Below are 23,045 nucleotides of genomic sequence, written 5' to 3' on the forward strand. Positions count from 1 at the left end.
CTTGTATTGTATACATATCAACAATGGTGTATGAAAAAAAAATGACCGCCATAGATATTAGATGTAAAATAATCAACAATGGTGTATGAAAAATAATGCCTCCGGCACCACTTCCTGGCGGAGGCATAAAAAAATGACCGCCATAGATATTACATGTAAAATAATCAATCTAACAAGGTTCACATCAATGCCTTTTTTTTTTCTTTTTCAGTGATAACATCACCAAAGTGAAAATTGACCTAAATTGCAAAGCCAAGATGGTGTAGAATGCAGATCCAGAAGTCATTATTTTATGAAACTATCCATGTATTATGTCCTATGTATGTGCAAAATATGAGGGCCATATAGGTCACCATATTCTCAAGCTGTAGTGTGAGACCCCACAGAAATGACGCCCCCCCCCCCCCCCCAAAAAAAAAAGCCACCCCACAAAATGTGACTCTCACACCCCTAAATCTAAAGTAGAAGAGTCAAGAATGTTGAGAGGAAAGAATGACGTGGAAGCTGAGGGTTGATGATGTGGCCACACTTTGCCATGCCATCTCAACCTAACAAGATCATCTCTCCTCGTCTCTTTCTCCAGGTAAGAATTTATACCATTTTCCACCTTACTTTCAGGCATTTGATGCATCATGCCTTACCCTGGGGTACCGTAGTACCCCTGGTACCACGTTGTGTAGCGCCACCTCACGTCCACTTGAGGACAGCCACAGGGAAATGCATGCACTGTGTGTGCGTGTACACACTGCAGTCATGGCAACCCAGGGTACAACTTAAAAAAAAAAATAATTCAACAAAATGGCTGATTTTTATTTGGTACCCCATTTATAGTACCATTTATGTCATCATTTTGCTATCATGTTATAGATTTTGACTTGTACCACTCATTGCAATAAAAGTATTGAGCTGTATTTATTTAAGAAAGGTGTGTTTTAAAATTGATATTTGTAGAAGGCAAAGGGTGGCATGCATGAGGCAGTTATGACCAAATTAATGTAGTCATGGAACAATTATTTCCATTACTCAGTTACTTGGTGGTTGATTTATACTACCTCACTCCAATTTGTTAAGTTGCTATTTTAAGCTAAGAAGATGTATGACCGAGGTGATATATAACATATAACCAAGTTATAGTTTAACACATCACACTATGTACTATGGGCAAATTTGCGAAGCCATCGTACAGCTACTAAAGGTCCGGTCACACCACCCAAACTTTGTTGGAGCGTTCCTTGAACGGTAGGGAGAGGGGGCCGAATTTCGACAACGCTTGTCACCGCGCACAAAATTGGGGAAAAAAAATCGAAAACACGGGTGTTACCTTAGCGGTGCACCTAAGCCGATGTTGCCTTAGCGTTGGTTTAACGGTAGCTAGCTGTAGCGAGCGTTGGTTTAGTGGTGACGCGAGGGTTGATAGAGCGGCATTCTGCGCATGCGGGCGTTGGCTCGGCGGGGGTTTAAAGTTGGTTTAGCGGCATACCGCATACTGCTTTTGACTACAGAGCTGAACGGATCGCTTTGATAGAAGTTCTGATAGATTTTTGATAGAAGTCGATAGTTGAAGTTCATCATGCCACGTCACGGTGGACAAAAGAAGAGGAAGGCTGGAGAAGGAAAGGCAGCAGCCTCCAAGAAGATTTTGCTGCTGGACTAGTGCACCAATCATAGCAAGTCTCTCAGCATCCATGGTAATACAGTTTCACTGTAACTTTGAGTAAATTCGATATAAATGAGGTCTGCACTCAACGGCAGCTTGATTCCAAATGGGCTCCTGGTCCATTTCTCCCCGTATTTATAGCCAAATTCTGGTCCCGCTCCGACACCTCCATACCAACGCCAAACCAAAGTTCATCACCGCAATGGATCGCTGCTTCAACGCCCGACACCGTTCCAGCAATCCCGTGTCCGCTCGTAAAACGCATACAACCGCTCCATCAAAGTTTGTGCAACGTTTAATCACTGCCCGGGCAAAGCTGGCGAAGCAGCGGTGGTCCAGCGTTCAAGATTTCTGCGTTGGCCTAGCGGACCCAAGCGTCCACGAACTTGCGTCTAGCGGGGCCAAACTTTGACTGGGCGTTGTTGGAGCGGTGGTGAACTTTGCTGGAGCGGAAAATTGCCCGCTCCTCACCGCTCGCAATATTTTGTGCAGCTCAAAACTTTCGGAGTGGTAGGAGGGACCATCAGCGGTGGCCGAGCGTATACGGCGTTGCCTTAACAGAGACCAACTTCTGTTAAACGGTGGTGAACGGTTACGAGCGGTGATGAATTTTTTTCACCGCTCCAGGAACGCTCCAGCAAAGTTCTGGCGGTGTGACCGGGCCTTATAGATTGTTCAGATGTGAAAGTCCCCAAGCTACTGCTTAATTAGTAGTACGTGTTAGGGTGTGTTCATGTGCACTTGTGTGGGAGTGTGAACACAACCAGCAAAGTTCTGGCGGTGTGACCGGGCCTTATAGATTGTTCAGATGTGAAAGTCCCCAAGCTACTGCTTAATTAGTAGTACGTGTTAGGGTGTGTTCATGTGCACATGTGTGGGAGTGTGAATACAACCATCTCACGCTTTTGATTTGATTGATTTGATTTGAATTTATTTGTTCAGCATAAAAACAACAACAGGGAATAACAACGATTAACGATCATAACAAGCACAAAGTAAAAACGGATCTATGTAATACATAAAGCTGAAGGGAAGCAGCCAATGAGGAATTAAAAGTTTCCTTAAAATCTGGCCGACCCGGATAATCAATAAAAATGTATTGGTGGTAATCATTTTCATATTTTTAAACAACAAGGGATGAACAAATATACAGATGTAAGAACAAAACAAAGAAATACATCAATGATAAACAAAACACTACATTACATTACGAAGACAGTACAAACACAAAATGAGTTGTAATCATTGGATAAAATGAAATAATGCCAGCAAATGAAATAATGCCAGCAAAGCATGTCAAGAAGTTGGAATGATCATTTTGTATAAAATTCTCCTTAAAGGTACGGGATACCTTTTAAAGAACTCCCAAAATGCAGCAAATCATTAAATATGAACCTCAGGGGACTTGTTTAGGCCACTGCTTAGAAATTTGGAAGCCATCAGTTATCTACAATTTGAATAATGCACAAAACTCAACTACTCAGTAATTCTGTGTGTCAGCCACACTTAAGCCTTTTTGTTGCAGTCTTCTGTATTTTTTTATCTATAAACACAAATCTAAAAGTATAACAGCTGATGTAATAACATATAGAGTGTGTGGCAAGAATGTATATAGAAATGTTTGTAAGTTTTGATGAACTTTATTCACAAAATATACATGATGGACACACATGCAGTGCATGGGTCTGCAAAGGTAGCCTAGCAATGTACTGGAATTTACGGTGAGCCCCAAAAAGAATTCAATTCAAAATCTAACGGTCAATAAAAATGTACTAAATGTTACCTTCCACTTTCAATACTTTATGGGAGTTTCTAAAATGATACTCTCTTCAACATACCACTGTGTTTATACAACTCTTCATTTAAGGCATGCAAATGGGATTCCCTACCTTTAAAAGATAATAAAAAGTTTTGGTACCTCAAAAGTTTCCCTGAATTTCCGTGTTTCAGGTTAAAGTATCTATCATATAACTAACACTGTGAGACTTACTCGCCTCAAAGTGCTCTCATTTCTTAGTAATCATGCAATTAACTGCGACCAGCAGCCCCATACGCATAGCGTAATGGCATGGGGCTTCGCATTGTAGCATTCAGGACCATGACAGATTTAGTATCGCGGGTAAATATCAACTTAAAATCCACAAAATTCTTCAATTTGAAGACTTACCAATTAAGTTGAAGTCTTGAAAACAGGCTTCGAGCAACGTTTGGTTCTGCCAATAGTCCCTTTCTGTTCGAATTGATGACTGAATGTGACCCTGTCGAGAGGACCTTGGGAGAGCTACATACACTGATTACTACGACCAGCGCATACGCACACATCACATGCGAACAAATTTCAAATCCATGAATGGATAAGATGTTTGTGTGCGCATGCGCTGGCTGTCAATTCAGTGTAGCTCTCCCAAGGTCATCTCGACCGAGTCACATTCAGTCATCAATTCGAACAGAAAGGGACTATTGGCAAAACCAAACGTTGCCCAAAGCCTGTTTTCAATACTTCAACTTAACTGGTAAGTCTTCAAACTGAAGAAATTTTTGGATTTTTGGTTGATATTTACCCGTGATACTAAATCTGTCATGATCCTGTAAGCTACAATGCGAAGCCCCATTTAGCTATGCGTATGGGGCTGCTGGTCGCAGTTAGCTACACAGTATGCGTATGGGGCTGCACGCTGCTGGTCGCAGTTATCTCGCACAATACGTGTACTACCTCGCTGCCGTCGTACGGCGGCGGCTCTGGTACGAAACCATTATTGAATGATTACTAAGACATGAGAGCACTCTGGGGCGAGTAAGTCTCACAGTGTTAGATATATGAAAGGTACTTTAACCTGAAACACAAACTAAGACAAGGAAATTCAGGGAAACTTTTGAGGTAATACCAAAACTTTATATTATCTTTAAGTTTACGTTTGAATACATTAAAAGAGGTAGCTTTATGAATGTCATCTGGTATTGAATTCCATATAAGGGGGCCTTGATAAAACACAGATTTCTGAAATAACGATGTTCTTACTTTTGGCATGTGAAAATTCTCAATGTCTCTGGTACGGTATGAGTGAATATGACAATTCAAAGTGAAATAATGCAGCAGAGAATTTGGTAAAAGCTTTCTATGCCATAAAAACATAAGATTACCTAAAATATACTTATATCTATCATACAATGTTAAAATCTTTTGGGTATGAAAAATTGGTGAAGTGTGAGATAAATAAGTTGAATGGTTGATAATCCTTATTGCATGTTTTTGTAGTTTAAAAAGTCTGTCTAAACATATATTTGCAGCACAACTCCAAACAGAAAGACCATATTCTAAAAAGGGCGCAATAATTGCATTGTATATCATTTTAAGAACAACGGTGGGTAGAGATTTAAGTCGGAAAAGTATCCCAATATTTTTTGAAATTTTATTGCATATGATATTTATGTGATCTTTCCAAATCAGTCTATTATCAATTGTGATTCCTAAAAATTGCAAAGACACTTCATGTTTAATTTCAAATCCTGCTAAATATATAGATATATCCTTTGCATCAACATTTCTGTTGGTGAATATCATAAAATGTGTTTTACTTGTATTCACTGATAATTTATTCATTTAACCATTCAGAAATTATGGTAAGCTCACTATTGACTATCATTTGTAATGTTTGGGGATCATTATGAGACATAAAAATACTTGTGTCATCAGCAAACAATATATATCTAAAAACCTCAGACGTATTTTTATGTTTCGTGGGGTTAGTTGGATGCTTTATATGGACTCAGGAGAAGAATGGAGGCATGACTGCTTGGCTCTGGAGTCAGAATGCAAGTGTTCTTTATTCACTGTTCTCCAGTGTATTAATCCAACACATTTGCATTTGATACATCACTGTACATCATATTTACAAAACATGTCCCGGTGACTTTCCGGTGTTGTTTACATTTACATCGCTGATACCGTGTGATGAGGTGAAGATAAATGACAGGGGAAGCGGAAAGGAAGTGGGAACAGAAAGTGGCTGTCAGCGTATCAGAAGATCTTGATGAGAGAAAGAAACCAGAGAACGATAAGAACTTGACTATGGAAGGGTGGCGGTGAGATGGATGACTATGGAATGAATGAGACATGCTGTTCACTGCTACAGCATAGATAGACACAAGGGCCCGAATTCACGAAGGTGGTACAAAAGAAACCATGGTTTAAACCATGGACAAAAACCATGGAGCGCCAAGTGTCGCACGGAATATTTCGTTACGAAATTGGTCATTTCGTCAACAAAATGACCGTTTCGTTAACAAAATTATCATTTCGTGGATGAAATGTTCATTTAGTTAAAATGGTGTCATTTCGTTACAAAATAATCATTTCATCGACGAAATTACCAATTTCGTAACGAAATATTCCATGCGACACTTGGCGCTCCATGGTTTTTGTCCATGGTTTAAACCATGGTTTCATTTGTACCACCTTCGTGAATTTGGGCCATACACAATATCCCTTCCCTTCTTGGAAAAGAAACACATCACTTATGTTGTCTGAAAATGAAATGATAGCCAAGAGTTTTAAGGAAGAGCAATAGACATAGAAATATACGGAATACAGTCACGAGTGATTTTCAAGCAAAATACGGTCATGATAAACTGAAACAATATGTTCTACATGTCTAACTTCAGTGGAATATGAATCCATGCACTGTGTTATACATGTACTTGCGTGTAAGGATATCTAACATCATCAACTTGTGAAGATAGAAAGTAATACATCAAAATGTACTTTATGAACTTCATACAATTATACTCTGCAAACTTGAATTTGGTCTTTACCAACAAAGTTGTATCGCAAACTTTCATATACATCGTATCGTAACCATAGAAACAAAAAATAAGAATACAGAGTATAAAGTGGAAGATAAAAGGCAAATTTGAGAGAACGAAAACTGCATTTCTTGTCTGCTGTTAAACGTGGATACATATATTTTTTTTAGCACACTTGTGAACATTTCCGATAATATGACAATGCACGAATGAAATCATGCCATACGAGCAATGTAATGTGAGTTTCAATACAAGTATATAAACAGGGGTCATAATGAGTTGTCTTAACTTAGTCTGTGAATACACATCTTATAAACAAGAAAAATAGTTACACATTTCGATCCAACACAATGATTGAACATTAGACTTTTTTTTCCCCCTTTTTTTTTCTCGTTAGTCCTTCTGTTTTCAGTTTGAGTTCTTTGTCGAAAAATCCATCACGGGCATCTACAGTCCCGCTCGCGGTAACCTGTGGGGGTCCGTGTCACTCCCATACCGCATATGCCCGTGTCCTCCCGCGCTCTGTCATACAGAATTTTCGCAAGTCCGTGGATGTGCGGCGCCAAAAATCGCAACAATACCGCACAGTACAGGGAACTCCCGCCCACACGAGCGAGACTCCAGTTCAGTGCGAGTTGTACGATCGCGATTGCAGCGTGCATGCACACAGCACAGCTAGCAGCGCGCGATTCAACGTTGTGCTTGTAGTGCTGTTCCTGACGACGCAATGTGCACATGTGTTACGAGTGGCGTAATCACAGTACATATAGGCGTAATTTGAAACAAATGTGGAATTAATCCCAGCAAAACCCAAGTAAAATTTATGCAACATATCATTAAAGACTAGAAGACATTCGCATTGGACCATGAACGCAACGGTACAATATCGTTACCTTCTCATTTCATGCGAGTCCCGAGGAGACATCGAACGGCAAGAATCAATGCAACATGACAAATGCAGAACGTCGAATTGATTTCCAGTCCCATGAAAACAGCACGATGCCTTTTTCGCGATTGTAGTATTCCTGTAGGTACGTAAAGTAGGCCCACTGGTAACTGACGCACCTAGCTTGTGTCTCACCTCTAGTTCTCCGACCGTGCTGTATGACCGCCAAGTCGATTGGTTGGCAGTACAAAAAAAAAAAAAAAAACCATGTTGTCTTCCATGTGTTTCTGGTACCGTATGAGCTAATAAGCCTGTGCTATTTCGTATCAGCTGTTCCCTGTCACAGCATAAGGCAACGTACGAGAAAGATTTTAAAAAAAATTTCATTTGTTTGCTTTACTTAGGTAGGGCCTTTTTGCCGTAACTTTATGCCACGAACGTCAGAGAATAAAGTTTATCAGAGAACCATGAAAACACGTGTAGCCCCTATAAAGAATGTGTATTCCCCGAAATGTCATCTGATACTCTCAACCTGTCGAGAAAAATGCGATCACAACAGCTGGCACGCGCGATCGACAATTTGTTGAGCGGCCCGCTGTTTGTTTATTTGCTTGCTTTTTATATATGAAAAGGGAACCACACCTTGCTCATACGAAAAACAGAGCTGGAAAACAATGGTTGTATTGCTTAGAAATATCCATAAGGAAGTTATAGAGCTAAAAGAAAATTATGATGTCATGATGATAATGACATAAATGATTATTGGAATTAGTGAAGTGAGTAAATGGACAGCACAGACCCCTTGCAAAATGAGAGGAGACAATAAAATTATGATTACAAGAGGAGGCAAAGAGTAGACACAGACGATGTAATATGATTCGGAACGTAAACGCATTTGTGAATATTAAATATCTCAATAATGATTTGACAAGTTTCGATTTTACCTCTGACTAGTGTACCGTATTCGCTCAGAACCTCCCGTGAACATGCAGGGGAGTTGAAATTTGTAGCTCCCGAAATTCCCGCGTTCGCCCCAATGAACACGGAAGGGATGCACGTTTTTGTACCTCCCGCGTATTCCCTCAACTTCCTCTGAACATCACAAGAGGAGTGAGAGATTAGTGCTCCCGCATTTAGTGCAGAAGCGCTCTCTACTGAATAGAGAGCGCGAACTTTGAAATTACCCCGTAATCCCTCCTCTTCTGTATAATAGTCTTAACAAGTAAAAGATGCGAGATTATCAAGTTTAACTCCAGAAATAAAAGAAAATAGGCCTACTAACTACTTTGCTGCTGATTATGCAAGACTAATACAGTCGTTGCTATAATATACTGAAGTTTCTCAAATAAATATGCGTTAATTCTAACAGTTTCGCCTCCCTATACTTCATGTCTGTAAGATCTCTAGCTGGTGAGTTTGAAGAAAATGGTACGCATGTTCATTACGATGACCCGGTCCAAAATCGGCCATAACAAATTCTCTGTCAAGAAAGTATTGGTTAAGTGCAACACTTGTGATTACTTTTCTCTTGAATAATGAAAACACGTGGTGCTCATGCAGAGGAAAGATTCAGAAAGACAGTTAGTTTGTTGCTTGTCCAGAAGAAAATTATAGAGGTTATAGTAACAAAGTTGTTATGATAATACTAATAATGACAGTAACAAGTAGAAGAAGAGAACAGAGAAAGATTGATTAGATAACGGGTGTAAAATATGTGAGTACATACATATATACAGTTCAAAAGGTGAACGCATGCTATTTTGTTTGTTTGTTTATTGGGTGAACGCTGAATAATATTGCTGAGTGATTTGATAAGTTTCCCTCTAACCATGGATTTTTGTTACTACTGTTATCAAACTAAAAAATAAAAACAAAGACTTGTCATGTTTTGAGGGATTAATTTGCCATCTTTTATTACTATAAACAACGTTTCCGAAAAAATGTATATATACATTGTATAAAATTTTATATTTGATTATTTATTATTTGGTAACAAATAAAGACAGAATAAACTGACCAGAAAGAATATAAGTTATTAGTGGGAAAGTGAGCAAAGTGAGCAAAAGTGAGCAAAGTGAGCTATAAAAAAGGTTTCCGGAAAAAAAAAAATGGTTGTAAGAACCATGCAAGACCAATGTACAAGACGAGACATGAAACTCGTCACTGAAGACGAGTTGGTGATACGCTGGGTTGATATTAGATACCGGTCATCCGTGGTCGACAACGAAAACAATGTGAATATGAAACGTTATCTGAAAAGAGTTAAACAATAATGAAAAGCAAAAGTGTCCTGCGAACATCGATCCCTCAAATGCGTGCATGGGAAACCGTTACTCTAACCACTCGGCCACGGAACATCGACAGAAAAGGCAAGACAAAAAACAATGTATAGATATAACAGGCGGGAAAAGTCAATGCCCACTCAACAAACGTGGCCGCGTGAACATGTAATGTATTGCTAGACGGCAATGAGGCCTTGTAACAACTAATGGCGCTATGCCATTTCTGGCAACTGGGGAAAAATACGTCGTGTAGACATAACATGTAAAATCAGCTTTTTTTTGATACCTTGCCTTTAATCACAATTTTCAGAGTGATGACGTCATCAAATTACAAAACACTGACATGGACTTGAAAGACAATTGTTCAAAGTACAACACCTCCTTCGTCATCATTACATACTATGATCGGTTTGACAAAGCCAGCCTGCAAAATTTTGCAGCAGTCGAAGCAATGTGGTCTCCAACACAAAACAAATGGATATTTTGTGTGTGTGTGTGTGTGGGTGCGTTTATATACGAACGTGATTTCTACATGGATGAATGTGTAATACACCATTGAAGAAAAAAAGTAAAAAATACAAGTATTTTGTTTCGTGCTCTTATGGGGTTCGAACCCGCACGTGTGCAACCTTTCGTCTCTGAGACGTCGCCTTTAACCTCTCAGTCATATGTCTCGACAAGAAAATACGAGGAACGTAAGCTTATATGTGAAAGATGAATCAGGAATCGTTTCGTCCACCTTCCATTCTCATTTTCAGTTTTAAGCTGCAAAATTGTCAACCTGATGAGAAGATTTGCAAAAAAAAAAATGATTATGATTACTGCAGCTTATTGTGTGAGCTACGATATACTTAAGTTTCAGAGGAAATGAAGCAAAATCAAGTGAGGTAAAGGTGCTTGAGCGTTATCAAGTCAATGCATGGTTAGGAAAAAAAAAAAATCCCCTCCCATAGACATAACACATAATCTTCGCTGATTTTGATATCTTGCCTGTAATCACAACTTCTAGTATGATGACGCCATTAAATTAGAATTCATCTACATGGATTTGAAAGACCATTGTTCAAAGTACACTGTATTCATCGTATGTTGTCAGTTTGGTGGTTGACATGATCAAAAACACAGGAATATGAGGCAGCTATTAGTACCTGTGTGAAGTTATTATAGGCATGGTAATCAAATTCCCCTAAAATTTCCTTATATTTGCTTTATTTTTACACAGAGTTAAGCTATCCCTTTAAAATCATCACAGTTTGATTGAAATTATTTACATTATACATCAATACCATATTCAGTTCCATAGCTGATCACGTTTGCTAATTAATTGCTCTGAGCATCACGAGAGGGGTGAGAGATTAGTGCTCCCACGTTTACCGCAGAAGCGCTTTCCACTAAATAGAGAGCGCGAACTTGAATTACCCCGTAATCCTCCTCTGTTTAGTCTAAACAAGGGAAAGATGCGAGATTATTTAACTTCAGAAATAATAGAAAATATGCCACAATGCTGATATGCATGTCTAGTACAGTCGTTGCTATAGTATAGTGCGTTAATTCTATAGTAGTTCCGCCTCCCTGCTTCATGTCTATAAGATCTCTAGTGATTTTGAAGAAAATGGTTCCCATGTTCATTACTGATGACCCGTACCAAAATCGGCCATGATAACAAATACTCTGTCAAGAAAGTATTGATTAAGAGTGCAACGCTTGTGATTTTTTTCTCTTGAATAATGAAAACACCTGGTGCTCATGCAGAGGAAAGATAGCGAGACAGTTTGTTGCTTGTCTAAAAGAAAATTACAGAGGTTATATAGTAACAAGGTTGATGTGATGATACTAATAATGACAGTAATTAGAAGAAGAAGAAGAAGAAGAAGAAGAAGAAGAAGAAGAAGAAGAACAGAAAAAGACTGATTAGATAACAGGTGTAAAGATGTGAGTATTATACGGTTCGAAAGATGAACGCATTTGTTTGTTTAAGGTTAATGCTGAATACTATTTGCATTTGACAAGTTTCCTCTTCCCATGGATTTTTGTTCTACTGTTATCAAAATGCAGAACAAATCAAAAACTACTTGTAATCTGTTGATGGATTTACAGGTTTGCCATATTATATTACATGTACTTTAAAAAAAAAAGTTTCCGAAAAAAAAAAAATGATTGTAAGAACCAAAGCTTGTGGATGGGAAGAAGTACAATATAAAATTTCCGGTACCACAATCCCGAAAAAATGCGGCCATGTAGGACCAATGTAACAGAAAATAAATTTCTGGAATGGATTTGTGTATGCTTGTATTTGCTCAGAACCTCCTGTGAACGCGGGAGGAGTCGAGATTCGTAGCTCCCGCGATTCCTGTGTTCGCTACAATGAATATGGAAGGGGTACGTGCAAGCTTTTGTGTCTTCCGCGTAATCCTTGGCACCCAAAGTATTGTGGAGCTGGTAGAACTTTCTGCGCATTCCTTCAACATCCTCTGAACATCATGAAAGGAGTGTGAGATCAGTGATGTGCTCCCGCATTTACCACAGAAGAGCACTCCATTGAATAGAGAGTGCGAACTTTGAAATTGCCCCTCTGTATCCTGTCTAAACAAGGGAAGGATGCGACATTACTGTTACTCCAGTAAAGAAAATGAGTTTGATAACTGGTGGGTTTGAAGAAAAGAATGCACAGTTCATAAATACATGAAATAGACATTATAGTGATGGCCAGGACCAATATCCTGCCAAAACAAATATTCTACCAAGAAAGTATATATAAATTGCATATCGAGCTCCTCGCTGTTTGTCAATTTGTCTTCTTCTTTTTTTTTCTTCTTTTGACTGATGAAGACATTTGGTGCTCAAAGGAAATATAGAGAAGACAGTTGCCTTATCGCCTATCGGAAAGGACATTAAAGAGGTAAAGGAAACAAATTTACGATGATACTAGAAGACGCAGAGAAGAGCAGCAAGATTGATCAGATTAAGGATGGTACAGAATATGTGAATACAATTCAAAAAGTGAACGCATCTTTTAAATCAAGTTTTGAATATCATTATGATCACCACAGCCACGCAAAATCAATAAACAGACTTTCTGACGTTCAGCACCTCACTGTTGTTCTCTTTGTGTGTGTGTGTGTGTGTGTTTTATGACGAAATTATTTGGTGCTCAGGGGAACGATAAAGAAGACAATCGCTTTTCCCACAAAAGGTATAGGATACAAAAAACAAATGATGATTTAGACAGTTATTGTGATGATAACATGAGTTAAGAAGACTAAAGAGAAGCAGAAAAAAAAAAAAAAGATTGGTAAGTAACGGATGTTGACGTGAGCAGAGTATACGTCTCTATCAACCATAGGTTTGCCCAGATGACAAATTTTTCTTCGTCTGCGTGATGAACACTTAGTAAGGTTATGAAACTATGTGACAAGCTTTCCCTTTTCATTTCATTGGATGTCAATGAAATCTACAATATACAGTTGATATTGCAACAACGTCAAGGATTTTGCTTGCCACGTTACGACTCAAGTTTCCGGGTGTACAACCATCATTTGCATATTTACCGTATCATATGTAATATTTTGCTGCCAGATGAAGAAATGCATGATTACTCCGTGTCGTGGCAGAGAGGTAAGCTTTCGTTAATAGCGTTCATCAGATACTTAATATATAAATTTAAGATCCGGAGCTTGTCGATGGAAATGTGAACCAAGACCTTACAAGAAGGGCAAGCATTCTGTCAAGGAAGTGAGAATAATGATATATCGACAAACTCTTCGTGAAAGTGAGGAGAAAGGTAAGTGAAAACAAAGAATGCCTATTAGATAATTACAATAATTGCCTGTGGTCTGTCAAGGCATTAACACTGGAAGTGGTCATGTAAATGAGAAGAAAGGAAGTAGCTCCCGTGTAGTCCCGCTCTCCCTGTTTAACTCTCAATAAGGGAGGGGATGGGTAATGACCCTTGAAGCTCCCGCGTGCTCCCGCATTTTGTAATCACAATGCAGGCAAGTTGATTACGACCTTTGTTGCTCCTGTGTATTCCCGCGCCCCTTCTCTCCATACAGGAGGGGTAATTAGCTTTGAAGTTCCCGCGTAATCCTGCACACCCTACTTTCAATACGGGCGGGATACGAACCTCGTCACTCCCGTGTAATCACGCACTCTGGATATCACTTATGAAGTATCAGTTGGGGGAGGGGCACTCTCTACTCTCAATACAGGAGGGGGATATGAGCTATGTCACTCGTGCGAAAATGAGAAAGGGATATACCCCGTGCCAGAAAATAATTTCCTATCACACCGTGATGCGTTAACTATAGTATATACCATTATCGCTAAGTGATTTAGGCCACTAAAAAAAAACAAGAGACCCGCGGGTCTAGCGCTCACCTGAGTATCGCAAGTTCACCTTTCACGCAGTCACTAATCTAAATTATTCACAGCTCTACTAAAATTTGACCAGGCTTCTCAAGTAGAAGATGAAAATGTACAATAAGGGCCCAAATTTTTAAAGATTCCTTAATTTGGGGGGATGGGGGCCCCCTGGGGCCCTCTGGGTGGGGCATGGTGCCCATTTTGATAAATTGAGATCCTGACCCCCTAGGGATGCTACCTGCCAAGTTTGACGAAAATCCATCATGAGGTTTTCAGGAAGAAGATGAAAATGTACAATTCAGGCCCCCATTTGGACCTTCCCACCCCCCCCCTGCCCCCAAGAGGGGCACCCCTGGATTTGTTATGAACAAACTTGAAACTACAGTCATTAATGTACTCACTCATAGTATTATCTTAGCTCTATAACTTCTGATTCTAGAGAAGATTTTTTAAAGATTCCTTCATTTTGGGGGGTTTGGCCCCCCCCCCCCCCCTGGGTGTGGCATGGTGCCCATTTTAACAAATTGAGATCCTAACCCCCTAGGGATGCTACCTGCCAAGTTTGGTGAAAATTGGTCATGGGGTTCTCAAGAAGAATATGAAAATGTATAATTTAGGCCCCATTAGGACCCCTCCCCACCCCCTCCCCTGGGTCCCAAGGGGGGCACCCCTGATTCTGCCATGAACAAACTTGAAACTACAGTCATCAATGTACTAACTCATAGTATTAACTTAAGCAGCGTTTACACTTTGGCGAGTTGACATGGCGAGCTATGGCGAGTTAAGGCGAGTTGCCAAAATGAGGCACTCGCGATAACTCGCGTGAAGCTCACCATGTAACTCGGGATAACTCGCGACAACTCGGCATGGCTCGGCGGAGCTCGTTCAAGCTCGGGACAACTCTCCTTGAAGTCGTGAGCAGTCCCAAAATTTTTGAACATGTTCAAAATTTTTGCTAACTCGCTGTAACTCGTGCTGAACTCAGCTAGACTCGTTATATACTCGCGGTACTCGCAATAACTCGAAAGAAGCTCGAGATAAACTCGTAATAACTCGCCATATTTGAGTATACGCGAGTGCATTCCGAGTTTACTAGAGCGAGATACGAGCACTGCGATCGTATTACGAGTGAAGGAGAGGTCCCCGCGAGATTAGCGCGAGTTCAGATCGAGCACCCCGAGTTACAGCGAGTTTCGTATGAGTTTAGTCAGATTGCGTTGCAAATGCACATTGACATGCCAGCTGAATAATGAATATCCAGTATTCTATATTTTTCCATATATATTTTAAAATGAGAGCACATTTTAATCGACCCACGCATGTACACGTACTTTTAAAACGGCCATTGTCACTGTATTATTACAACTAGCAAAAATAGGAGAGGAATATGCCCCGACCCAAGAGATCCAAGAGTTGTGGCCATTCAGGTAGTTAAACACCGAAAGAATAATGACAGGCATCCAAACAAGGGTAGAAGTAGAAGAAGTGCAGGAAGAGAGAATGGAGACGGAAGAGGAGATCAATGACGAGCAGAGACAGGTAAAAGAACAAGACACCAAACTAGACCAGGTCCAAGCTCAAACTACTGAGCATCAGGCCTCGCCTGTTGAACTGGTTGGGGAGGAAAATGAACCCATTTTTCTCCACTCGCAAGGTTCTCCGTCTGGCACGCCAGGGAAGACGGAAAAAAAAGAACAAAGAAGTCCACCCCAAACAAGAAGTCCACCCCTAAGAAGTCCACCCCGAAGAGACGAAAAACACCTCACTGCATACACATTCACTGAAGAGCAAGAAGTAGAATAAGCAGAGTGGTACAGAGATCACGATTGTCTGTATAACAGGCGACTAAAGTCATACAAGGATACTGCAAAGAAGACAACGCTAATCGAAGAGAAGGCCAAGGAGTACGATCCGGTGTGCTCCGGTAAGTGAAGATGAATATTAATATCTATTATTTAGGGGGGGGGGGCTCTGGTGGCAAAACGGAGTTTCGCTAAATATATTTTGTTGAATTCATTACCATAATTACTACTATGATTATGATTGCCATAATTATCGAAAATCCTGTAAACAACTGACAACATGACATGCATAATATTTAGTCCTGAAAACTTTGACCCCCACATTTCGTTTATCCCGTTAGCTATACTTTACTGTATGAGAAACAAGAATTTAATAAAGTTATTTGTTTCTTTCCATTAATTTATGTGATCTAAATTCCCAGTGTTCGATTTTTTTTCAGTTGAACAGTTGAACAATTTCCTCAAGTCTATGAGGACACAGCACAGCCGTCTGACGAACCCAAAGTCTGGAAAGGGGACCAGAGACACACCTTACAGTGAGAGAGATCAGTGGATTCTCAATATATTCCGCGTCCTGGAGGGACATATTGTGAGGATGAAAGGGAGAACATTGGGAAGGGTAAATATGCATTTGATTTTATTAAGATCTGTAATAAGCTACATTTAAACAAAATATAGAAATCGCCATCATGTGTCTTTCTTGTAAAAGATGTTGATCGAGTGATTTACTTATTCTTTTGCAGACCTCTAAAGGACAAGTAGCATCCCAACCAAGAGAAGACGAATTAAATACTCTTCCCCCGACCAGGATACTGAGACTGATGGGCATGATGACAGCAGTGAGAATGACCAGACCACCCAAGAAGCTGATGACCCCCAGCAGAGCATGAAGCTGGTTCCTCTTACACCAATTTATCAATTGTTGGCAAGGGCAAGGGCAAAATGAAAGGGAGTGTACAACCCCCAAGGTGGCCTCTGAAGAAGCCAAGGACAGAGAACTTGTGGAAAAGGTGAATGTGGGGTGAATTGTTGTAAAGAAAAGAGAGTACGGATCGAGTAAAACATGTATTTTATGAACATTTATTTTTTAACACAAGTACATGTACGAATAACAAAAATGACTAATCCACCATATTGTTAGAGGGTAAAACTCCGTTCGTGTGTTCATCATGATAACGCCATGATATAAAACCGGTGAAAAGGATACTCAACACGTATATCCATTAAGGCCACTGCAACATTGTGGTTGGTCGATTTTTAAAAATATTCTTAAAATGAGCTGCATGGCCTGTCTAATTATGTTCAGATTGATTAAAACAACCAAGAATATGAAAATAACGAACGACACACATTCACTGCCAAGATGTTTATAATCTTTTTTATTATTATCTGCTACAGTAATAATTCCAGAACAGTGGGGTGAAGTTTTAGGTTTTCACCTTTTGAAGCACTAAATGATTCCTGTGAAGCATAATTTTTTCATAGGTTAACTTTTACATCCCAACATATATTCTGAAAACATGTAAGGACATGCAGCCCAGATTTTTTTAATGAAAATTGTAATTATCATCTGCTAGAATAATCATTCCAGTACAGTTGTCCATGAGGTGAAGTTTTAGGTTTTCACTCTGGAAGGACAGAATGCTTACTGTGAAGCATAATTATGTTTAATGTAACTTTTACATCCAAACATAATATTCTGAAAGCACTTTGACATGCAGCTCATTTTTTTAACTGAACATAATGTTAAATACATGTATTACCTCTAACATCAAAACAAGAGATTAAACACGTAAATTGCGATTCACCACACAGAAACCTTATTTGTTTGAGTCATCTCCGTCAAAGTAAAATTATATGCATGCTTTCACGATAGGCATTTCTTTAAATTTACATTTTCGTCAACCAGTTGTATCCGAGTAATTGGAAATATTTAATCTCAATGTTATAAAGGAGTTACTTACTTTTAACATGTGAATTTCAGACTGTTCTCAATTTCGCTGATATTGTAGTTTTGTATATATTCACCTACATAATTATGTTTGAATTAATATGGCAGATGTTAAGGAATAAAGATTCGCAAGTACATTTTAACACTTGATATTAAAACAAGCTTTGAACACTAAGTGTTGCAGTGAACAAAAATTTTGATCAGGCATTGTCCCATACACTAACATGAATTAAAATAACGCACAAAATTATTACTAAAATTATTCAGTTCTTGGGGTTTTTCTGGGATACATTAATAGGTGATTAAACATTATGATAATGAACATTGTTCTGTATTAAAGAAAAGGAACAGTAAAGTGTTACATTACTGTCATTAATCTCAAGATCTCAAAATATGTTTTATTACGTGTGCAGAACATTTTGGTTAACTGTGATTTTTTTGTTTTTGTTTCAGTACTCTCGAGATAATTTCGTGATACCGTATAATTCCTGGTTAACTGCTCAATAACTTACTAGTTTTGTGTAATATGGTGAAATATGAACGATGTACCCTTATGAGTATTGAAGTGACTGGTATCCTTTCATTATGTTGTAGCTCCTCCAGCGAGCAGATGAGGTCAGAGATCTACGAAGGTCTTCTTTCGCCTTGTCATATCCCCCCGCAAGACCGTCAAGGTCTTCACCAGCTAACTCCGCCATCAGCGTCTCATAGTGTCCGTACTTTGGCCTCCTCAACAACCAGGGTCTTGTCCAAAACCTCCTTTGAAGCATTTTGGTCCTCTCTTGAGCATCTCCTTTTCTGCGGCGCCTCCTTGACAACAGGGTCGCACCAATCGTGCAGAAGATCAGGGTCTCTTCTTCTTCTTCAAGCAGAGCGAAAATGCTTCTGGCATCCATCTTTGAGCGCCAAAAATGTGCATTTCCCGCCCCTCGATCGTATAAAACTCTTATTACTCGTAATAAAATCTTGACAACTCGTTTAAAGCTCGCTTTAAGTCGTATAAAGGTCACTGCAACTCATACTAAGCTCGGTATGTCTCGTTTCGAGCTCGGTTCACTCGTACAGCGAGCGTAGTGAACTCGGCGTTGAGTCTTATATCACTCATGCAAATTCCAGGAAAAAAAATTACATTTCACGCGAGTTTGTGCGAGTTAACGCGAGTTGGAGCTCGCACAGCTCGCGCACGACTCGCGACTCCAACTCGCCAAAGTGTAAACGTTGCTTTAGCTCTATCACTTCTGGTTCTAGAGAAGAAGATTTTTACAGATTCCTTAATTTTGGGGGGTTTGGGCCCCCCTGGGGGCCCCCTGGGTGGGGCATGGTGCCCATTTTAACAAATTGAGTTCCTAACCCCCTAGGGATGCTACCTGCCAAGTTTGATGAAAATCGGTCTTGGGGTTTTCAAGAAGAAGATAAAAATGTGAAAAGTTTACGCACAACGGACGACGGACGACGCACGACGGACGCCGGACAAAGGGCGATCGCAATAGCTCACTTGAGCCTTTGGCTCAGGTGAGCTAAAAATCCCAAACTATCGCAAAGTTCTTCAATCTTTTGAAAACTATGAGTGCCATTAACAAACAACGAATAGGTAAAAGAATTAGCAGGATAAGTTCCTCTCTTACCCACGAATGAGTCTGTGCCAAAATAATAACATACAATTTGTAATGATATATTCTTATTTATAAGCCTCTAGTTCCTCATAAACCATACAATTTGGAGTACGCTTATGAATTACATGTACCAATATATTCCTTTCTCTCTCTTTTTTTTAAATTTATTTTTGTAAAATTTCAAATAAAAAGACTCAATCTGAGATAGCTCTTCGAATTTCCATACCACACACCAATACTTGGAAACCGGTAATATTAACTAGTCAAACAAATTAAGCTGTATATCAATGAGAAGGCATGTATAATCAAGGTTCCGTTGTAACTTTGTTTTGTCTCACAATTTCTCTGCAAGCGCATGCCATTGTTTTAGTATGTGTGCATGCCAGTGAAGGAGCGCTTGTTAAAACATGCATAATTAAGAATGGCACATTTTCCATGCTTAGATGCTACTTTAAACAATATTTCCTATTAGATATGATTATTGCAATGGGTGTGGTTTTCGTGACTTACAACACCATAACAGTTCTCAGAATACCAATTTACAACTGTTTTAATAGCGGTGTTGTAATTCATGGACTTATAACATACATGTAAGTTCCAACAGAAGTTACAACAAAGTTGATATGGTGTTCATAAAACCACCCCAGGGCCTCTAAAATCCTTAGATTTGAAATTTCGCTGACATGAAATGAAAATGTATCGGCCAAAAATATAGAAAAGTTAACATACCAGTTCATTTTGAATCTTAATTGCCCAATCAGGCCACCAAATGGGTAGACAAGGCAAGTGCCATAATCTGTCTTGCCCATACACGTACAAGAAATTGTATGCAAATGGGATATAACAGATTAAAAAAAAGAGATATAACAGATAAAAAGAGATATAAAAGGGTAAAAATTTATGGCAAAAAAGAAACGTGTCATAAAAACTTGACATTGGGCCCTTAAAGTTCGTTGACCCATGGTTGTGACCATTGACCTTGTGGTGACCATTCACTCCCCAAGGGACATCTACCATCCAAGTTTAGTCTCAAACGGACCTATGGATCAAAAGTTATGACCCATAATAGAAACGTGCCATAAAAACTTAACATTGGGCTCTAAAAGTTCGTTGACCCATGCTTGTGACCATTGACCTTATGGTGACCATCCACTCTTCAAGGGACATCTACCATCCAAGTTTAGTCACAAATGGAGTTATGGATCAAAAGTTATGACACATAATAGAAATGCGCCATAAAAACTTAACATTGGGCTCTAAAAGTTTGTTGACCACTGCTTATGACCTTTGACCTTGTGGTGATCATCCACTCCCCAAAGGACATCTACCATCCAAGTTTAGTCACAAATGGACCTATGGATCAAAAGTTATGACCCATAATAGAAACGTGCCATAAAAACTTAACCCGTTGAGGACGGACTGATTTTGCTACAACACGCATTTCCCATAGTCACCTGCCCGAGTATACTCGGGACTCGTCCTCAACGGGTTAACATTGGGCTCTAAAAGTTTGTTGACCCATGGTTGTGGCCATTGACCTTGTGGTGACCATCCACACTCCACGGGACATCTACCATCCAAGTTTAGTCACAAATGGAGTTATGGATCAGAAGTTATGACCCATAATAGAAACGCGCCATAAAAACTTTACATTGGACTCTAAAAGTTTGATGACCCCTGCTTGTGACCTTTGACCTTGTGGTGACCATCCACTCCCCAAGGGGCATCTACCATCCAAGTTTAGTCTCAAACGGACCTATGGATCAAAAGTTATGACCCATAATAGAAACGTGCCATAAAAACTTAACATTGGGCTCTAAAAGTTCGTTGACCCATGCTTGTGACCATTGACCTTATGGTGACCATCCACTCCCCAAGGGACATCTACCATCCAAGTTTAGTCACAAATGGAGTTATGGATCAAAAGTTATGACACATAATAGAAATGCGCCATAAAAACTTAACATTGGGCTCTAAAAGTTTGTTGACCACTGCTTATGACCTTTGACCTTGTGGTGACCATCCACTCCCCAAGGGACATCTACCATCCAAGTTTAGTCACAAATGGACCTATGGATCAAAAGTTATGACCCATAATAGAAACGTGCCATAAAAACTTAACCCGTTGAGGACGGACTGATTTTGCTACAACACGCATTTCCCATAGTCACCTGCCCGAGTATACTCGGGACTTGTCCTCAACGGGTTAACATTGGGCTCTAAAAGTTTGTTGACCCATGGTTGTGGCCATTGACCTTGTGGTGACCATCCACACTCCACGGGACATCTACCATCCAAGTTTAGTCACAAATGGAGTTATGGATCAGAAGTTATGACCCATAATAGAAACGCGCCATAAAAACTTTACATTGGACTCTAAAAGTTTGATGACCCCTGCTTGTGACCTTTGACCTTGTGGTGACCATCCACTCCCCAAGGGGCATCTACCATCCAAGTTTAGTCAAAAATGGAGTTATGGATCAAAAGTTATGACCCATAATAGAAACGTGCCATAAAAACTTAACATTGGACTCTAAAAGTTCGATGACCCCTGCTTGTGACCTTTGACCTTGTGGTGATCATCCACTCCCCAAGGGACATCTACCATCCAAGTTTGGTCACAAACGGACCTATGGATCAAAAGTTATGACCCGTAATAGAAACATGCCTTAAAAACTTAACATTGCGTTCTAAAAGTTTGTTGACCCATGGTTGTGACCATTGACCTTGTGGTGACCATCCACTCCCCAAGGGACATCTACCATCCAAGTTTAGTCACAAACGGACCTATGGATCAAAAGTTATGACCCATAATAGAAACGTGCCATAAAAACTTAACATTGGGCTCTAAAAGTTCGTTGACCCATGCTTGTGACCATTGACCTTATGGTGACCATCCACTCCCCAAGGGACATCTACCATCCAAGTTTAGTCACAAATGGGGTTATGGATCAGAAGTTATGACCCATAATAGAAACGCGCCATAAAAACTAAACATTGGACTCTAAAAGTTCGATGACCCCTGCTTGTGACCTTTGACCTTGTGGTGATCATCCACTCCCCAAGGGACATCTACCATCCAAGTTTGGTCACAAACGGACCTATGGATCAAAAGTTATGACCCGTAATAGAAACATGCCTGAAAAACTTAACATTGCGTTCTAAAAGTTTGTTGACCCATGGTTGTGACCATTGACCTTGTGGTGACCATCCACTCCCCAAGGGACATCTACCATCCAAGTTTAGTAACAAACGGACCTATGGATCAAAAGTTATGACCCATAATAGAAATGTGCCATAAAAACTTAATATTGGGCTCTAAAAGTTTGTTGACCCATGCTTGTGACCATTGACCTTATGGTGACCATCCACTCCCCAAGGGACATCTACCATCCAAGTTCAGTCACAAATGGAGTTATGGATCAGAAGTTATGACCCATAATAGAAACACGCCATAAAAAACTTTACATTGGACTCTAAAAGTTCGATGACCCCTGCTTGTGCCCTTTGACCTTGTGGTGACCATCCACTCTCCAAGGGACATCTACCATCCAAGTTTAGTCACAAACGGACCTATGGATCACAAGTTATGACCCATAATAGAAACGCACCATAAAAATTTAACATTGGGCTCTAAAAGTTTGGTGACCCATGCTCGTGACCATTGACCTTGTGGTGAGCATCCACTC

At 39.8% G+C, this 23,045-nt stretch overlaps 1 protein-coding gene across 1 annotated transcript in view; it reads right to left on the reverse strand.

Moving 5' to 3' along the window:
* Nucleotides 1-23,045, reverse strand: part of LOC140240627 (alpha-N-acetylgalactosaminide alpha-2,6-sialyltransferase 2-like) — a 141,225-nt gene that overhangs the window by 75,284 nt on the left and 42,896 nt on the right. The gene's annotated exons all lie outside the window — the stretch shown is intronic.

The sequence above is a fragment of the Diadema setosum genome, chromosome 2, assembly GCF_964275005.1.
Source record: "Diadema setosum chromosome 2, eeDiaSeto1, whole genome shotgun sequence".
Taxonomy (NCBI): domain Eukaryota; kingdom Metazoa; phylum Echinodermata; class Echinoidea; order Diadematoida; family Diadematidae; genus Diadema; species Diadema setosum.